Source organism: Suncus etruscus, chromosome 1 (genome assembly GCF_024139225.1).
Source record: "Suncus etruscus isolate mSunEtr1 chromosome 1, mSunEtr1.pri.cur, whole genome shotgun sequence".
NCBI lineage: Eukaryota > Metazoa > Chordata > Mammalia > Eulipotyphla > Soricidae > Suncus > Suncus etruscus.
In genome coordinates, this window is record NC_064848.1 from 89,635,154 (window position 1) to 89,641,490 (window position 6,337).

The 6,337-nt window shown below is 35.5% G+C and overlaps 1 non-coding gene across 1 annotated transcript; it reads left to right on the forward strand.

The window, feature by feature from the left end:
• Positions 1-4,119: 4,119 nt before the first annotated feature.
• LOC126028102 (U1 spliceosomal RNA) lies at positions 4,120-4,283 on the forward strand. The gene has a single exon (XR_007502385.1). It is a non-coding gene; the product is annotated as a U1 spliceosomal RNA (small nuclear RNA).
• Positions 4,284-6,337: the final 2,054 nt, after the last annotated feature.

Here is a 6,337-nt window from a genome sequence, read left to right on the forward strand (position 1 = left end):
CAGGTCGGGTATTTGCCTTGAATATAGCTGACCTGGTTTGATTCCCAGCATCCCATATGGTTTCCTCAAGTCCATCAGAAACACAGGTGGGTGTGGCCCTCCCCCAAAAACCAAATGAAACAACAGCAACAATAAAACAAAAACTTCTTAACTATTGAATTTAATTAAATTTCTAAGTAAACATCTTAGATTAGGAAAAAATTTTGTTAATGGTAGACTATCATTTACATACATAAAATATTTAAAATATAATGGAAGAAAAATTAGATATCAAAATGTTATTGCATGCTGTCTGTAATTTACATACAAAAAGAAAGTAAAATGTAGTCAATTATTCAGCATGTGGTCATGTTGTTGTGAACAATATTAATTTTGGTGGTATTGTAGAACTGTACTTTAAAATATTGAGTGGCTGGATGGGTGATTGCCTTGCATACAACTGACCTAGGTTTCGATTCCTGGCACCTAATAAGGTCCACTAACCCTGCTAAGGGTGAAACCTGAGCATCAGAACCAGGAATAAACCCTAAGCACCTGCAGGCATGATCAAAAAACAAACAAAGAAAACCCATTAAAGTTTTAGTTAAAATAAAAAGCTCAGATGCTCATTTTGATACTGACTAAAAGAGAAAAAGAAAAAAAAATTGAGAACTTTTCAGTATTCAATTTAGTGAAATTTAAAAAAAAATACACTATAAAATTTGGCATTTGTATAATTTAATGTTTTTTTCCTGCATGACATCCTAAAGTACTACTGTGCTCTATTAAGTGCAATGTTGCCTGAATTTTACATCAATTTAATTTATGTTCTTGAATAAATATTTTGCTTTAACAAGCTCTTAAGGAGTATATGTAAAGCAATAAGCAATTTAGTAATATGGCCATGTTATATTTTTTCACGTCACATTATGATTTTAAAAAATTAACTTGACATTTAGATACATAGTCTAGAAGTTTGTTGACAATATGGAAAAGAGAAACCATAACATTGGTGAAAGAGATTCTGATAAAGACAGTGGCTCTTATGTTCTTGAAAATATACCAACTTCAGATGAGTCAACATGTAGTGAGAGCCTAGCTATAGCCTAGCTATAAGTACCACACTGGACCCAGTCATTCAACTTTCCCAGTTATTAAATTTTAGGATTATTATCTTCATTGCCCAGCATACTACTTTCATACAGGCACACCTATGTTCATAGAGGGTTTAGTTATCTGTAAAAGTCACATAGCTTGAAGACAATAGAGTTAACTTGAATTTTCTGATTTCAGTCTAGGTTGTAATAAATGATTGAATTTAATCAATTAGTTTTTTACATTAAAGGTGTTTTCTTTAAAATTTAATCAATAAATCACAAAATAAGCAAATCTCAACAAAAGGAAATATAAGAAAGCAAAACACGAAATAATATAAGTTAGGACTAGAACAAAGTAGCAAAGATCATCACAAAGGACTTCAAAGGAACAATTTGATTCTAAGCAAATCAAAGTCTAATTTCTCCAGAGTCATAGGTTGTAGATGAGTTTCTACCTGACCAACGTACGTCTGGGCATGATCTCTTAGCTCTGCAAGTTATTGAAAGAATCTAAGCTAATATGTCACTGCCCATGAGGGTAGGACAAGTGCCTTCCTGCTTGATGGCAACCTCTCAGGGAGTCATGTGGTTAGCAGCTTTTTATTCAGAGTGGGTAGGTCACTTTGGACGGGAGGAGAATAGGGAGCAAAAAAGTCAGCCAATTAAATGAAAACAGGGATTTGAAAAATCAATAGTAATAGGAATTTTAAAACATCAGTAGGATACTTGGAAGAAGGCAAGACTGGAAAGTAGTAAGTAAAAAAATATATCCAACATATACATACAACAAATAACTCTAAAAGGACCAATAGACAGAACAAATGGTTTTGGTTCTGAAACTTATATTATGGGAATTAGGTAGCTATGGATAAACCGCGTGAACCATTTTTCACACGTAAGACAGGGGTATCAGATTATATGATTGTCTACTTAACTCCCCTTCTTTCCCCGCTGAGGTATTGTTTTTTCAGGACCTCCCTAATTTTGTTCAATTTTGTCAATAATTCTACTGGTTAAGGAATGAAGGTAAAATGTAAAAATCTTTTTTCACTGGAATATTTCATGACTTTGAAAAATCAAATGCACCTCTTGCTAAAATTTTGAAAGGGCAATTTTTTTTCATCCATGATGATTCTGGCTTGGATATATTATCAATAACATTTTTAACTGTATTGAAAATTACTTTTGAGTAATTTACCTTTGAGATGGGCTCAAGAAATGTTTAATATAGGGGCCGGAGTGATGGCACAGCAGATGGGCCTGTCTTTAAAAGACTTAAATATAGAACCTACTGGTTATGAGTCTTAACTTTCTAATCGTGTAAAATGGGGTTAATAGGAACATGCTCAGTCTACTGAATTCGTAATGAGAAAAAAAAAATGAGGGTAACATTTCAGGTGACTGCCTTTTAAGTAATCTGTTCTTAATGGCAGGAATGTATCTTTGTGCAACTTTAGCTCTTTAACTCTAGTCCATAAGGGTTGTGTATGCAGACACTTGATAAATTATGTCCTATTTGCTACCCTTTAAGTTAAGTCACCTTAGAACAGTTTTTATGCCCTTGCTCTGAGTGATTTGACAGCACCCAGTAGCTATTTATCCCTTTGGTCCATCACATCTGATTCAAGTTAAGCTTTTCTGATGAAGTACAGTGTAGTCTTCCTCAGCTGTAACCATTGATGTTCCCATTATATCATGCCATTTGCCTGTAGTCACCATTCATCAACAAACCCACACAATGTCATTTGTCATATAAAAAGGATTTGCTATTTAAGAGGCATAAGGTCTGTTCTATATTAGCTAGCAAATATCCACCCTGGGATGGCTTAGAAACACTGCTAAGCAGGAATCACATTGCAAATGATTTGTTTTATTTTAGTCATGTCATCCCATGAAGCTCTGCATTGCTTTATCCGAGCAATGGAAATAGCTTTGAGTGTGAGTGGTCAGAATCAAACAGTGTTCTCTCACTTCATCGAATTTGGCACATTTTCTCTCTGGACAAATCCAATGGACATTTTGCAGACTTGCTAATCTCAGGAAGACTGAGAGTTTTTAGAAGCTGTTCTTCATATTTAGGGTTAAGTAGCCGAGGGAGAAAGTGTATGCTACTGTTTGGGTTATGTTTGCTTAGCTAGTAAAGAATTATAACTTAATGGGTTTGATTAATGCTCACACTTGGGAGACACAGTCCAGCAGTTTCTACTGAATGAGGCTGAGGGCCTGTTTTGCTTTTCAGTCTCCCAAGATTCTTATCAATTTCAAGAAGCCTACTTCCTCAATTTACTCTTGGGAATAGATATGCCTAGAAGAAGTGTACTTTGAGTGAAAAATGTACTCTCTCTGCAATCCTCTGGGGAATGTTACTTTCTAGAAAATGACAGCTTTGATTTTATAAAGCTAGGGGGGTAAGCATTAAAACTTTCTTAAAATGGCTTTCTGAAATTTATCATTTTATTTTATGAGCTATAGCTAAAACATTGCATTAGGGCAGGTTAGATTATTAGACTGCTGTTATAGTGACTTGGTGGAGAAGACAACATCTTAGTGACTGGGCACAGTGTAAATATTCAGAATGTGGCATAAAATAACATGGTGGTTAACTATGTTCTATTAATATTACCAGGGATATTGCATGAATAGTCAAATTAATATTTGAAAGCATATCAGGTTAATATGAGTACCATAAAAAAGAGTCAGATTAAAGGCATAGTTAGAATAGGTGCTGTTTTAAATAAGACAGAAAGGACAGTTTATTCATTCTAAGTGATGTTTAAATAGGGCTCTAAATGGAGAAAGGAAGGGAAACATTTTAATTTGGTATCTAGGGAAAGTGCATTTTAAATGGATGGACAAAGCAAGTAAACAGGAAGTATGAGATTGTGGTTAAGAAATTAGTCTACATATTCATGGCACCAAGTCAAATAAAAATGAAATAAAGACCCTGATATCCAACCTAAAACTATAAGATATATCGAGGTAAACAGTCAGAACTCTTCATGAAACTGAAGTTAAAGGTATCTTTAAGTATGAAATACCATTTAAACTTACCTGGCAGGGGCGATTCCATGATCAGGAAGGTGGGACTCCTAGGGTGAGGCTTGCCCATTGCACTCTGGGCATGCTGACCCATGCGATTTCCCCAAATGTGGGAAACTTGACTGTGTAATTTATGGTAGTGGGGGACTGCGTGAGCGCTCTCCCCTGAAAAAAAAAGAAAGCAATACCATTGAACAAACAAGTGGAGGCAAAGATAAACAAATGGGACTAGTAAAAAGTTTCTATATCTCAAAGGACACGAGAATCAGGATACAGAGACTGCCCCCCCAAATGGGAGAAACTATTCATCCAATATCTATCTGATAAGGTGTTAATATCTAACATATGTAAAGTACTAGTATATTTTAATAAGAAAAAGAAACAACTGACTCCATCAAAAAAATGGGGAGAAGAAATGAACAAACATTTTCACAAAGAAGAAATATGGATGACCAAAAGATGCATGGAAAAATGCTGGGGAGAGGGATAGATATAGAATAATAAAATTCATTTATGATATATAAAAATAGTGCGATAATAATACCCAAAGACAATAGAGATGAGGGCCAGGAGGAATGGCTCATAATAAGAAACTTTCCACAAAGAGTTAGAGAGTGTCAGACTTAAACACCAAATTCAAAGCCAACTACAATAGAATCAATACCCAGTCTACAACAAGCTAGACACAGAAAGGACAACTTATACTAGCAGCCCAGGGGGCAAAGGAAGGGTAATATGAGATGCATGCTGGAAACAGTGGTAGAGGGAGGACAACATTGGTGGGGGGGAATGCCCCTGATTCAATGTCACTATGTACCTAAAATATTACTGTGAATAATTTGTAATCCACTTTGGTTAAAATAAAAATTATTAATAAAAAAAGAGCTAGAGAGTGTAATTATGGCAGAGAAATTACCACTATGATGATGACAGTTGGAAATGGTCACTCTGGACAAGAATTGGGTGCTGAAAGGAGATAAAGTGATATTTATGATACCTCTTCAGTACCATATTTCAAATGTGTTTAGGAGGAAAATAGGGAAGAGTGAGAGCAAAATAGTTGGGAAAGAGGAGAAAAAGAAGAGGGAGGGGAAATATCTGTCATAGAAGTAGACAGGAGGGAGGACATGGTGGGAGGATAAGAAGCAAACTAGGGACATTGGTGACAGGAAATGTGCACTGGTGAAGAGATGTGATGGTTATTGTATTACTGAAATTCAGTCATGAACAATTTTGTAATTATTTTATGGTGATTCAATTAAAAATTATTTAAGAGAAAAGAGAAATTGATATATGAAAGCCAGATAATTAGAATAAAGGATTAGGCAATTTGTCTTGCTCAAGGCCCGGGCCCTGAGTACTACCAGGAGTGATTCCTGAGTATAGAGCCAGGTGTAAACCTGAGCACAGCTAGATATGTACCCCAAATTTCCCAAAATATAAATGAAAAAAAAGTTTAAGCAAAATAAATTGGTCACTCTTGAACCACATAGAAATGTGAAAATGACCGTTGGACCATCCAAAACCCTCCATCTCTGTATCCCTATGTTCAGCATCTATGTCCAACTACTATTGTCACCATGCTAAGAGAAAGGATGAAGCAGGTTTAAAGGATATAAAAGCAAGGTTAAGAATAACCTACACAGAAGATATACAAAGTTATCTATTAACTACTCCTTCAACGTCAGCATCGAAGGCTAAAGTAAGAAGGGAGAGAAGATGGATAATCCTGCAATTTCAGGGTCAGTTTGTGAATAGTTAGTTGTTGAGCAACATGCTAAATTTGCAATGTCAACCTCACTCTATACTTTTTCTGTTCAGAGATGCAAATGAAGACATTAGTGGGCTTATAAGGGCCCTTGGATTTTAGTTGTCCATCGAAGAAAGGAACTTCAAAGTTGCTGTCTGCTGCTACTGCAGATTGTTTATTAATAGTTTTTTTTGTTTTGTTTTGTTTTGTTTTGTTTTGTTTTGGGGGTGTCACACCCAGCAGCTCTCAGGGGTTTACTCCTGGCAGGCTTGGGGGACCAAATGGGATGCCGGAATTCGAAGAAAAAAAAAAAATCATCCTTCTGCATGCAAGGCAAATGCCTTACCTCCATACTATCTCTCCAGCTCCCTATGAATAGCATTTTTCGTAGAATTAGCTACAAACTAGCTTGGAATAAGGGAAATTATTTTTGAAATTATTGGAATAAGGGAAATTATTTTTGGTTCTAATT